Source organism: Canis lupus, chromosome 34, assembly GCF_011100685.1.
Source record: "Canis lupus familiaris isolate Mischka breed German Shepherd chromosome 34, alternate assembly UU_Cfam_GSD_1.0, whole genome shotgun sequence".
NCBI classification, from domain to species: domain Eukaryota; kingdom Metazoa; phylum Chordata; class Mammalia; order Carnivora; family Canidae; genus Canis; species Canis lupus.
The window spans coordinates 4,503,606-4,517,973 of NC_049255.1; the positions used below are offsets into that span (position 1 = coordinate 4,503,606).

At 42.2% G+C, this 14,368-nt stretch overlaps 1 long non-coding RNA gene across 1 annotated transcript; it reads left to right on the forward strand.

Moving 5' to 3' along the window:
- The first annotated feature begins 2,842 nt into the window (after nucleotides 1-2,842).
- On the forward strand, nucleotides 2,843-11,917 carry LOC111093915. The gene is made up of 3 exons (XR_005383668.1): nucleotides 2,843-6,786; nucleotides 8,639-8,808; nucleotides 11,303-11,917. It is a non-coding gene; the product is annotated as an uncharacterized LOC111093915 (long non-coding RNA).
- Nucleotides 11,918-14,368: the final 2,451 nt, after the last annotated feature.

A 14,368-nucleotide genomic window follows, 5' to 3' on the forward strand; every position in this document is an offset into this window, starting at 1 on the left:
CACCAGTGAATTTTAAGATTAGACTTGCTATTTCTCCAAGTCAACATGGGTGTGCCTTGACAGGTAATGTGATTATGTCCTTTGCCTACATATATTAGTTCCCCAACTTAATTAACAAATTATTTCTTCATGTGCCAGAATTAGACTAATTAATCTACCTAACTAAACTTTTATTAGTTGTCTGAGAGTGGGATACATGTACAGGTGAAATTTATTTCCAGACATATCTGCCTTTCTTTATATTCATGTATCATATTTCAATTTTATTATTATTATTTTTTTAATAATAAATTTATTTTTTATTGGTGTTCAATTTACCAACATACAGAATAACACCTAGTGCTCATCCCGTCAAGTGCCCCCCTCAGTGCCCGTCACCCATTTACCCCCCCCCACCCTCCACACCTTCCACCACCCCTAGTTCATTTCCCAGAGTTAGGAGTCTTCATGTTCTGTCTCCCTTTCTGATATTTCCTACCCATTTCTTCTCCCTTCCCTTCTATTCCCTTTCACTCTTATTTATATTCCCCAAATGAATGAGACCATATAATGTTTGTCCTTCTCCGAATGACTTATTTCACTCAGCATATTTCAGTTTTAGATAGAAAATCTCAAAGTTGTTGTAAAGGCAGTAGGAAATAAAAAGGGTGAGGACTATTTGAATATACCGAATTGAATGCCTAATTCTAGCCCATTTATTCTGCTTTCCAGGTTATAATAAGGATTTTGATTTTTAAATTATTACAATTATTACACTGGCTTCAGAAGAAGACTTTTTCAAAGGGGAAAATGATTATGAAAATTAGAACCTGTGGCCATATATATGACTTCTGTCTTTGTTGATGTGAACTGCTCTGGGGGAATTCATCCTTCAATCTAGTTCATGGTAACAGTCTAGAAAGTAAAAAGTTACATAGTGGGGTGTGAATTACATTGCCATGTCTATATGCTGATTGCTAAGTTCTCTGAATTACGTGGAAACTTTTGAGAAAAATTGCAGGAAATATTTTCTTGTTTTTTGAGAGCACAATACTATAAGAAGTGTCCATAAGCCTGGAAACAAAGATAAGTATACGTAAAGTTATTTTTGTTGATCTAGAGAAAAAGACTATCTACTATATTAGTATATTTAGATACACACACATACATTTATAACTTTATTGTATTTTTTTACATTTGTTTTTATTTAAGTTCGACTTACCAAAATATAGTATAACACCCAGTGCTCATCCCGTCAAGTGCCCTCCTCAGTGCCCATCACCCAGTTACCCCATCCCCACCCATCCACCTCCCTTCTGCAACCCTTTGTTCATTTCCCAGAGTCAGGAGTCTTTCATGGTTTGTCTCCCTCTCTAATTTTTCCCACTCATTTTCTCTCCTTTCCTCTAGAGTCCCTTTCACTATTTCTTATATTCCCCATATGAGTGAAACCATATGATGATTGTCCTTCTTCGACTGACATATTTCACTTGGCATAATACCCTCTAGTTCCATTCACGTCAAAGCAAATGGTGGGCATTTGTCCTTTCTGATAGCTGAGTAATATTCCATTTGTGTACAGACCACATTTTATTTATCCATTCATCTTTCGATGGACTCTGAGGATCCTTCCACAGTTTGGCTATTGTGGACATTGCTGCTGTGAACATTGGGATGCAGGTGTCCTGTCGTTTCACTGCATCTGTATCTTTGGGGTGAATCCCCAGCAATGCAATTGCTGGACCGTAGGGCAGCTCTATTTTTAACTCTTTGAGGAACCTCCACAGTTTTCCAGAGTGGCTGCACTAGTTCACATCCCCGCCAACAGTGCAAGAGGTTCCCCTTTCTCCACATCCTCTCCAACATTTGTGGTTTCCTGTCTTGTTAATGTTCCCCATTCTCACTGGTGTGAGGTGGTATCTCATTGTGGTTTTGATCTGTATTTCCCTGATGGCCAGTGATGTGGAGCATTTTCTCATGTGCTTGTTGGCCATGTGTAAAACTTCTTTGGTGAAATTTCTGTTCATGTCTTCTGCCCATTTCATGATTGGATTGTTTGTTTCTTAGGTATTGAGTTTGATAATTTCTTTATAAATTTGGGAGACTAGCCCTTTATCTGATATAACTTTATTATATAATAATATAATCTACATTTTTAAAGTCAGCAATGAGTCAAGTTTATTTGCAGTCACTTTATTTCTATTCATTTTTTTTCTGCCCTGAACATATGTCCATATTGGAGATTTACTGTTTAATCCTTGTGTTTGTTAACAGTAGATTAATTATAATACTTTGGTTGAATTGCTCATTTCCAAGGATGTGGGCAGAGATCATGTCTTAGAAATATTAAAATACTCAAGGCATTTTAGTGTGGTCATTTGCCCATAGAAAATGCTTGACAAGAGTGCCTAGATGGCTTAGTGGTTGGGCATCTGCCTTGGGCTCAGGGCATGATCCCAGAGTCCCGGGATCGAGTCCCACATCAGACTCCCCAGAGGGGGCCTGCTTCTCCCCCTCCCTGTGTCTCTGCCTCTCTCTCTGTATTTCTCATGAATAAATAAAGAAATAAAATCTTTTAAAAAAGAAAATTCTTAACAGTGGTTAAACTGAACAGCCACTATCAAGCAAGAGTTCTCCTCTGTCTGGGCACCATTTTGGACAAAGAAAGAATTTTAGGTGACACTTTTTCACACATGAAGAGACAAAATTTGTGAGGCAAAATTCCTCCCATAGAATGTGCTGAGTCTGAGCAGGGAAGTGGGGACAAGAGGGATTCTGTTGTTGCTATGGGGAGTTAGAACACAGGATCCTTATATCTGTGTCCAGGAATGTAGTTGAGTCAGGCAGAGTGGACACTGTGGCATGATTTGAGGGCTGTGGGAAAAGTCATTCATCATCTACTGGCTACAGGAAAACATGATGTTGATATGAAGGCAGCCAACCTCTGAAATGACAACTGTTTTTATCAGCCTTGGAAAGGGCATGGTCAAACAGAGGCACTGCTCAAGTGCCTCTCCTTCCAACCTATAATCAAGAATTGTCCTAGGAAGAGATCTTACCTCTCCAGTTGGGATCTTTGGTTGGCTTCCTTATCTTAATTCTCCCCTTTTTAGGATTTCCTCTGACAGTCCTTTTTGCTCTCATTCCCTTAGTTGTCTCTAGAGCTTGAGTCTGACTCTTATCTTTTACTCTCATGGAAGGGAGGGTGCATACTGGCTGCTCTCATGAGATCTGACAGAGATAGACTTGTCCAGGGACTTAAATCACTCAAACCCTGCATCATTCAGCAAAAGTCTAGGAAACTATTTCCTGCTTATTTCCTTATATTCTTCTGATACTTGGGTTTTCAAAGTAGTTCTGTTTAAAGAAAATTAATAGCCTGAATTTTAAATTTGTTTAGTTCCTGCAATATTTTCTGTCATGGCTTTCCATAGGAATGGTGACTTTAACATGTCCCTTTCTGTCCATGGTGCATTTCATCCTCTCATCCATCCTATCTTTATGGAGAAGAGCCACTGAACTTTCAAAGTGTAGCTCAAGCAACTTTTCCTCCAACTTCTGGGAAATCTGATCACTTCCCCTTTTGTGGGCTCACAGTAATCCTGACTTTGTTCTGTAATCACATGTATCATACTTCATGGTACTTATTCACTTGTATGTCTGCTGTTACTATTAATCCATAAAGTCCCGAAGATTAAGTGAGTCCATATATTAATCATTTTCATATTCCTAGTGTCTAGCAGAATGTATATAGTAGACAGTAAAGTCTTATTGTCTGAACCTAGAAAGCACCATTTGATAGATAACACTCAGGAGACCAAGGATGCAGACCTGTTGAGGAACAGAAGGCAGGGAAAAGTGGAAAAAGGAGGTGCACTGGGGAGAAGCATTTGGTTTGGTCTTTTCTGAGAATGCTGGCATGATCTGGCATTGGTAGTAACTCTGAGATTCCTGAGAGAGGCAGGCTGGTGGGGATCCTGATAGAGCCTGAACGGGAGAAAGAGAGATCAAGGCCAGAGCTGTAAATATGAAAATCCTTTTCCATAAGAGGTGTTTGAAGCCATAGGTGTGGATGAGATTGCCCAGGTAGAGAGGATAGAGTGAGAAGAGATGAGGAACCAGGAATCTAAAGCCATGTGCTTGCAGGTTTGTCAGAGGAAGAGAGCAAGGAGTAAAGCTGGTGGTAACTATGCTACAAAAGGGAAAGATAGTCATGTTTCTGAAAGAATGGATGGTCAATGATGTTGGTGATCCAATGAGAACCAGAGAAGTACTTAGTAAAACAATGAATACTCTTTCTTGGGGGCACCGGGATGGCTGAGTTGGTGAAGCCTGAAGCCCTTCTATCCAGGTCATGATCTCAGTGTCCTGGAATCAAGCCCCATATTGGGCTCCCTGCTCAAAGCTCCTTGCAATGAGCTTGCTTCTCCCTCTCTTTCTGCCCCTCTCCAGCTTGCTCTCTCTTCCTCTCTCTCAAATAAGTAAATAAAATCTTTTTAAAAAATGAATAAATAACAGGTCAAGTAAGAAAAAGAGTACCTCGAATTCAATGTATCCAAATCTGAAATCATTATTTTCCCCAATAGAGTTGATCTGTGCTGAAAGGTCCTCAAGAGCAGTGATGAACTAGAAAGACTAAGGGGCTAACATGTAGTCATACCCATGGCTATGATCAATTATAGAGAAAGAATATCAATCATAAGTAGCAAAGGAAAAGGCACATGGCGTGAAGTCTAGGGGAAACCAGGTGCCAGCTTTCAAGAGTCCTCTCCCAGTGGATGCACACAAGATGCACTTAATGTCTCCCAGCAATGAGTTATGACAACACATGTGGAATGTTGCCATCCAGGGAAGCTCATTAGAACTTTAATGCCCAGGGTTTTATTGGGAGCTGATCACAATGTACTCTGTGTCTGGCATATACTCCAATTCCAGACTCCAAGAAGGAAGGCAGATGTTCGGCATAAACCAATTGTTATTAAAACAGTTTGGGCACAGTGAGTCACTCTTATCAGTTAATGGCAGGAATCTGCCTGAAATCAAGTTCCCAGATGACAGCCAAGGGCCAGCCTTGTAAACAGGCCTTCCAAAGGGCAGCATTCAGGCCTGCTATGTTAACTCTTCTCTGTACAGAGTTTTTATCTAGAATTCCTTGTTGTAGTGAATGAAATTATCATTAATTCTACCAAGCAAGTCAGAAACCTAAGTAAGCATCATCCTTTGCCATGATCTGCTTTTAGCTGACTGGATGGTTTTGAATTTATGAGGAATAATGAAACAAAGCTAGAACACACATGCCCATATACATAGGCAGACCTACATTTGAAGGCTTCAAAGAGCTACCAAGGCAATGAGCATTTCTAGGACTAAGATACAGAAAAAATGAAAAATGAAGAGAGGTGTGGGTACATTGCCCACAAGGCAAATGCAAAATCAGAAAAAAAAAAAGTGGCATCTGAGGGGTTAACATTCTGAGCAAAGTTTTTGGTAATGTCACAAGGCTGGACGATGAACAACTATAGTGTAGGACCTTCTTAGAAGTAGTCAATTACTCCGATTTTTTTGTTGTTATGCTAATGGCTGCACCCTCAGAATAAAGCTGGACTGGAAACATTGCACAAGCTGCAAAGATTAAAAACCAACTTCCAACCAGCTTAATCCCCAAACAGAGATGATCTGTTAGAGGAAAAATTAAATCTACTCTGGAGGGTGAAAACCCTGTCCAAAGCCTTGAATGTCTACATAATTTTTCATACACAGCATTGGCACTCAATTAAAAAAAATTCTCCAGATAAACAAAAAGGTAAGATCTGACCAAAAACAAGAGAAAAATGGAGTTCTTGTACAGGAACATTAAATACATAGATGTGTTCATATGTTCATTAGTTATATATATAACATGTTCAAAAAATGTAATTGCAAGATGAAGAATTTCCCCAGATAATTCAGAACTATGAAAAAGAGGCAGTGGAATCATATAATGGAAAAATAAAAATAAATGAAATTCATCTCAATCAATGGGCATAATATTATACTGAAGTACTGTAGAAAGAATTGTTGAGCCAGAAATAAGTCTGTGAAATACATCCAGACTGAAGTATGTAAAGACAAAAGACCAGACAGAAAGAAAAGAAAGTAAGGGATGCACGGAACATAATGAAAAGATGTAATTATAGCTCCAAAAAGAGTGGAGAGAGAAGCAATAGCCAGAAGCAATATTTGAAGAAATAATGGCCAATAATTTCACAAAATTTTCAAAAACTGTTGAACAACATCAATCCTCAAAATCATGCCTGTGGGCCCCAAGAGGAAAAATATAAGGAAAGCTATGCCTTGGACACATCGCGGTAATTCCCACAGACCAAAGATAAAAGGAAATCTTAAAAGTGTTGGAGGTGTTGAAAAGACAGGTCTTTGAAACAGCAAGAACGACGACTGACTTCTTATGGGAAATCATGAGAATCGTGATGCAATTGAACGATTTCCTCAAAATGATGAAAGAAAATAGCTATGAGCCTGAAATTCTTTACTCATCACAATATTCTTCAAAAATGAAGGTGAAATAAAAACACTTTTAGAGAAGCAAAAATTAAGATGACTTGCCAGGAGTACATCTGATCTGAAGGAGGCAAAACAGGGAGTTTTTATTCAAGAGGAAAGTGATCCTGGATGGAGACATGGAATGCTGAAAGGAAGACCAACATAAATCGGAATGGGTATTGACAAAAATCAACAAAAATAATGTATTGAGATGTTTAACATACATGCTAATTACAAACATGAGAAGAACAGCATAAATCTTGGGAGGTAAGTAAGTGGAGTGGAAGTGTACCAAGGTCCTTGATTGTGAATCCACAAGCTGAGTGGGAAATTCGATCCTCCACAATGCATGACCTTGTTTTCTTGGTCTCCCATCCTGTATGTCTCTTGAATCTGTGTCCTCTTCTCCGTTCTTTCACCCACCCCAGTCCTGGCAGCCACGTTTCCTGAAAGACTGCAGCCATGTCCACCAGCTTCCTGCTTCCCCTGGGCACCTCACAGTGTTCTTCACCCTGCAGCTGGACCAATCCTGCAGAATTGCTTCTCTCAGTCCAGCCCCTGCTCTTCCTTCATCCCCCTAGAGGTGGTCACCCCTGCAGAGTCCCCTGACCCGAGGACAGGAGAAGAAATATAGAGGCCAACCATCCTCCTCCTTTGCTGAGTCACCACAAGGTTGCACCTTGCTGGTGCCCTTGTGATCACAGCCCAGGTCAGCAACTTGGCCACAGGGCAGTTTGTTTTCCCTCTCTCCACTTCTAGCAGGCCTTCTGTGGGTCTTGCTCCTCCACCTGTGCCCTGTGACTTGCCATTTTTCTGGAATACCTCATGGTTTCTGGTGTAACAAGAGTCCTTTCTTCTTTGCAATTATTATGTTAATGGGTTTAGTCTTTTCCACATGTAGAAACTGGGTCAGATGGTGTGCTGGCTCTGGGAGGGAAGGGAAACTTCTGCAGAAGCTACCTCTTCCCGCAGGGTGGGAAAGGTGGCATAAATATTGCCTCCCCCCTTTGGCGTGGGTGGTGGGCCACTCACCGACAGAGCAAGTCCCCCTGGTTGCACCCTCATGTGTGTGTTCAAGTACAACTGGTGGTCTGAGTCTTCTGCCCAGAGGAAAGCATGGCAGGATGGGGTTTACTCTTCCTACCCATAGGGGAAGTTGCCCTTAGCTTATTGTGCTGCAGCTCAGTCTTGTGAGACCAGTTGTCTTCAACTGGGTGGGGGTCAGAAAACTAGAGTTCAGATTAGAAAATCCCTATTGGCCTCACCATTAGGCTCTAGCTTTGTCTAGAGAACCCAGTCCTCTCTGCCAGTTGCTGGGGACTTCTCAGCCATTCATGAAGACCAGACCCTGGGCCCTATTAGGCTGACTGTCCTATGAGTGTGTTCTTTATTGACCAGAACTTTCTGAAGGCAAGGAGTGTGTTCATATGGGCCCTTGCATACCAGCGTCACCACCAAGGTGATGCCAACAGAGTGATAACTGTTTATATGAATATCTCCACAGTTTTCTCTCATTCCTGGGCTTCCAGGTTTGAAGCCATGTGTTTAGGAAAACAGAATATTGAGGATTGAGTACTGAGAGACCAATCCTCAGGAAACTGAGTCAGAAAACACAGGGGTAGTTCCCAGAAGTAGGGAGAAAAGGTTAGTGACTGTCTTTGGGCCTCAGCAGCTCTCTGTGCAATGAGAGAGGCTGAACTAGGTCAGCAGCACCTGCATCAGACTCTTTTTTGGGGGAACATGTTTAGTTTAAAAAGTCTACTTAATATTGCAGTACATTTTAATTTAGGAGAAAACTGTTCCTTGCTTCCGTTATACACTCTATAGAATATAAAGCTCTAAAATCTATTGGCTGCTGTGGATATACAGTCAAAAGACTCTTTCAAGACAGAGATGGGGTAGAGCAAGGAGACATGTTGGGATCTTTTGAAGATGTGCACTTTTTTCTTATTAAAAGGTGATATGGTTTTAAAATAGGTCAAAGAGAAAGATGGTCTATCCAACTGCTAAGATTCCTTCTGTTCTAAAGTTGTGGGTTCTTTTAAATGAAATTAAATTAAATAATTTAATTTGGAAAGAACAATTCACATGAGATCTACTGTCTTAACAAATCTTTCAGTGTACATTATCGATGACTGTGGGTGCAGTGTCACATGGCCAATCTCTAGAGCTCTTCATCTTGCTTGACTGAAGCTTTATGACCACCGATTAGCAACTCTCCACTACCTGCTCCTGGCAGCCACCATTCTGCACTTTATTCTATGGGCTCGACTATTTCAGATACTTCATGTAAGTGGCATCATGCATTATTGTCTTTCTATGATTGGTTCTTCTCATGTAGTATAACATCCTCAATTTTTGTCCATATTGCGTATTGCAGAATTCCTTTCTTTTAAATGGCTGAATAGTATTCCATTGTATGTATAAACAGAGTTTCTTTACTTTTTAGGCAAGGCATTGGAAGGGGCACAGGGAGAGGGAGAGAGAGAATCTTGATCTTGGGATCAAGGGCTTGATCTTGGGACACTGAGATCATGACCTGAGCCGAAATCAAAAGATGCTTAACTAACTGAGCCACTCAGGTATCCCTGTATATACAGAGTTTCTTTATCCATTCATCTGTCGATGGACATTGAGGTTGTTTCCATATCTTAGCTATGGTGGATAATGCTGCAGTGAACATGGGAGTGCAGGTATCTCTTTGACATTTTTTTTAAAACATAAGGTATAATTGACATATAACATTATATCAATTTCAGGTGTACAACATAATAATTCAATATTTGTATGCTGTGAAATCCTCACACAATAAGTCTAGCTAACATTTACCTCCACACGTAGTTATTTTGTTTTGAAGAGAACTTTTAAGATTTACTCTCTTAGCAACATTCAAATGTACAGCACAGTATTGTTAACTATAGTCACTATGCCGTACATCATATCCTTAGGACTTATTTATTTTATAACTAGAAGTTTGTACCTTTTTGATTCCCTTCATCTATTTGGCCCATCCTCCAACCTCCTCCCCTGTGGCAACCACCAGTCTGTTCCTTGTATCTGTGATCTTTGTTGTTTTATTTTCTATTCCACATGTAAATGAGATCATATTGTATTTACCTCTCTCTTTCTGACTTATTTCACTTAGTGTAATGCCCTCAGGGTCCATTCATGTTGTCATGAGTGGCACGATTTCATTCTTTGTTATGGCTGAACAGTATCCCATTGTATATATATATACCACATCTTCTTTATCCATTCACCCATCAATGGACACTTAAGTTGTTTCCATATCTTGGCTTCTCTGAATAATGCTGTAGTGAACATAGGGGTGCATATATCTTTTCAAATTAGCATTTTTGTTGTTTTTGGATAAATATCCAGAAGTGGAATTGCTGGATCATAGGATATTTTAAATTTTTGAAGAACCTGCATACTGTTTTCCACAGTGGCTACACCAGTTTGCATTCCAACAGTGCACGAGGGTTCTCTTTCATCCCACATCCTTGCCAACACTTTATTTCTTGTCTTTTTGGTAATGGCCTTTCTGACAGGTGTGAGGTGAGATCTCACTGTGGTTTTGATTTGCATTTCCTTGATGATGAGTGATGTTGAGCATCTTTCCATGTACCTGTTGGGCATCTGCATGTTTTCTTTAAAACTAGGTCTATTTTGATCTTCTGCCCATTTTTAATTGGATTGTTTGACTTTTTTTGCCATTGAGTTTGAGTTCCTCTATGTTTTGGATATTAAGCCCATGTCAGACAGATGGTTTGCAGATATTTTTTCCCCATTTAGAAGGTTGTCTTTGAGATCTTGATTTCAGTTCCTCCAGGTAAATGTCCAGTGGTGGACTTGCTGGATCATTTGGGAGTCCTATTTTTTATTTTTTGAGTTCCCCTGATACTATTTTCCATAACAACTGCACTATTTTGCATTCTAGTGGATTCCTTATAAACCTCCTTAACCGTTGAACAGGAATATGTGACAAAACATATGCAAAGGCCTCTGTAGTCAGACACTTTGAAGGTGTTCTGCCAGAGTTACTGCCCTCTCTCCCTGACTGATTTTCTACAGATGAGGCCCACAGAGCAAGTTATCCAGAAACAGAAGGTTCTAGCTCTCTGCTTAGATCCAACGTTGATTTTTAATAGCAGCAAAGTGGGGTCTCAAAGCACAAACCTCTACTCATTTAGCTGGAAATGGATGCAGCAAATATAAGTGAGAAATAAGATGAAAAATGGACTCATTTTTAAAAACTTAACATTGCTTGTTTTTAGCAAGTAAAATGGACTTGAAGGAGCCCTATTTGCTCCTAATGGATTTGCCAGTCCCTCCCGCTATTCAGATGTATGGGCCTGCTGGCCTTTGTCATCTGTTAGTCATTTTTCAGAACCTAGTGAGACACCACGGGGGACTTGCCTCTGGCAGGCAGTTCTGCCCTGATTTCCACCATTTGTCCATGTGCCATTTTATGCCATTGGAGGCCCGCACATCACATCATCACAGAGCTTGAGTCTTTCCATTACACTTAAGCGTGTGTTAGCTCTGCGGTGAGGACCCCTCACACCCAGCTGCCCTGGAATGTGGCCCACTAAGTATTTTGTAGCCATGCTTCAGGCTGTGTAGGGGCCAAGGAAGGAGTGGAGATAAGCACGGTCTCCCTGTGCAAACCAACTCCTTCCTCCTCATCATGGGAGAGAAAGAAAAAATTCCTGCATGAGAGGATAGGATGTGCAAGGGTAGAACTGTTGCGTGGCTCAGACACCCTTTCTGCTCCATCCAGGGCTCCACATGTTCCTGAGAACAAGAATACTCCACTGCCGTGTCGGGGCTCTCATCTTCTTTCCTAGCTGCCGGCTTGGTCGCGGGTGTGTTGAACAAGGTTATGTCCTGACAAAACTTGGAAACAAGTGCTTTTTCTTCACCACTGCCAACCCAAACATTTCTTCCAACGCTCAGTGATGGTAGCACAACACGCCATTGGACAAATACTTACTTAGCAGCTACTATGTGCCTGGCATTGTTCCAAATCATTGATTGACATCAGTGATCCAATGGACAAAAGTATGCCCCAGAAATGCTTCTGTTCTGACAGTGACACAGTCACAAATGCAGGCAAGTCAAAAGTTCAAGTGACCAGCGTGAAGTGAATGGGCGGCATGGGCTAGAGGAAGCATCCAGGAGTGGCAGGGGTGGTGGCCTGCTGGACAGTGAAAGTACACCCAAGGGGACACTGATTTTTGGCTAACACAAGGGAATGTCAGCCTATGCATTTCATTTCAAGAAAAGTCTGGAAATCTGGATTTTTAACAGCAAAAATCTCTTGCTTTTAAAATGTTGATAAGTAGCTCAGAAGTTTTAAAGAACATCATTCAATCCTCAGATCCAAAAGAAGACAAATGGCAAAAATTAAAAACTGTTTTTCCCAAATTCTGCTCATTGCTGTCAGTTTGTGACCTCAGTGCTATGGTTTAAGCAATAAACATGGGCTTTTTAATGTCAGGTTACTAATAGATAAAGGAACATCTTTTTTTTAATTTTTAAAAAATATTTTATTTATTTATTCATGAGAGATACACACAGAGAGGCAGAGACGCAGGCAGAGGTTGAAGCAAGCTCCCCACGGGGATCCAGATGCTAGACTTGATCCCAGGACCCCAGGATCACACCCTGAGCCGAAGGCAGAGCTCAACCACTGAGCCACCCGGGTGTCCCAGGAACATGTTTCTTGAGAGGCGGCTGCCTGCTCAGACCTCGTTCTGCTGTAGGCAGAAGCAGCACTGAGTAGCGCTGGTCTGCTGCCCCTCCGCGTCTCCCCCCATTTGCACCACAGCCGGCTTGGGGCGGGGGGGCGTTGAGAGGACCGGTGACCCGGCATGACCCCGGGCTCTTCCGGGGGCGACATTGGCCCCAGACTGCCCGTAGTCCTGGCCAAACCATCTTTCCTGCAGCCTGAGACCCCTGTTCGAGTTGTCCTCCTCCCCTGACCTCCCCCCCACCCAGCAGCCCTGCCCTGCGGTGTCAGGCCTCCCGCTGCCTCCTCCCGCGCTCCCCACCGCACCCCCATCCTCGGCAGCCCCAAGCGAACCCAGGCAGCAGGAGCTCTGGTTGCAAGGGAGCTTTCTTCCTAGCCTGGGTTCCGTAGCTTGTTATTTCCTATTCGTTTTCCTATCGGGCTTGTCATTTGTGCCCTCGGAGTTTCCAAGGCGTCCGGAGCCTGGGGAGATGGTGCGGGGCAAGCAGAGGGGCGCTGGGAAGGAGAGGGGGAGGGCAGACCCGCCAGCCTCCCGGGGTGGGGGGCTGGGCGAAGAGGGCGGGGAGGCCAGACCTGGACCCCGGGGGCCGATGACCGGTGGTGCCTCTACTAGCAGAGGGCAGCGAAGCCTTTTCCCCAATACCCAGCCTTGGCACCGGATTCCTCAATGGTTCAACGGAGTGTTTGCTTCTGTAGTCAAAGGGTAGTTAGATCATGGTTTCTCCTTTATGTGTTTCTTCTTTGGATTCCTTTCCTGCCTTTCCTGCCCCCTCCGCCCCCCGGGCCACTTCCTTCACTTAAAACTAAATACACACACATACACACACACACACACACTCCTGGATTAGGTCTCTGGGTGTGCACAGCCTGCCGGACAATGTGTTACACTCCTAGGGTGGGCAATACACTATGGGATTGTTGACAATTGTTATTCCACAACAATGCACATGGTCCTTTTAGCTCCTTTTTTTACTACTGTTTTCAACTCATTTTTACTTATTCAGTTTTTCAGTGAATCCTGTGAGAGGAATGGATTACCGTCCTTGTCGTTCTAATTGTGACTCAGATGTCCACCCACTCACTTGGGTTCTCAGGGCCGGGCATGCAGACAGTGAGAGATCTGTTGTCCATATATGTTTGTTGACAATAGCTGGATAAATATATTCAATTTTGTGGAAGACATAAGCAGCAACTGAGGTTTCTAATGGCCAGCTTTTATCCGGTCCCTCGGCATTTTGCTGCTGTTGTGTGTGACTCGGGACAGAATTGCTTTGAAACCAAAACAACACACACTCAGTTAGATTAGATTCCAATAGATCTATGCTTGCAGGGAGCAGAGCACGATAATCAATGGAATGCTGTCCCAAAGCATCTGGGGCCCTTACATCAACTTGAAAATAATGCACCTGAGAAAGAAAGCTGAATTTTCAGTTCGTAAATGTGGATGAACGCACGGTCTGAAGAGCAAAACACAGTTTGCAAATGGAAGAGTATCTTGGCTGTAGAAAGTTCTTTTTGTTGCTGTCACTTCCTGAAGCTTTCTTTTCATGATATCTCCTATGGCTCCGTATCTTTGCTTTTGTTTGATTGTTGTCGAGGCTTTCTTTCTCAACTACTTTGACCACGTGCTGATTCCAGCTCCAGTTGGATAGGCCTGGAGGTCTATGCCAGGGGCCCAAGGGAGGGGCTGATGGAAGACCTTGGCTGCTGCTAGTGGGGGGGGGGGGTAATTATCTCTGATAGATAGGAAAATAGACCATTATAACGAAAATGTTCTCCAGTTTGGAGAGAATTGGTAACAAGTAAGATTATTACAGTTCTTGCATCTGACACGTTAAACACAGCTATTAAATCTGTCTCCCTCTTGGTGGCTGGGACGAAAAAACCAGCAGCCGACACTACGTCAGACACCCAATTAGGCAAGATTACACAGATTACCTGCTACCTACAAACTCTTGCTTTCATTTTTGAAGTCCAAGGCTTCCCAGACACGTTCTTCTTATGTCAATTATTTTTCCTTGTTTTATTTTGAAATATAGCATATAGGAAGTGCATACAATCCAGATGAATTTTTGTTTGATGAACCCTTGTAAA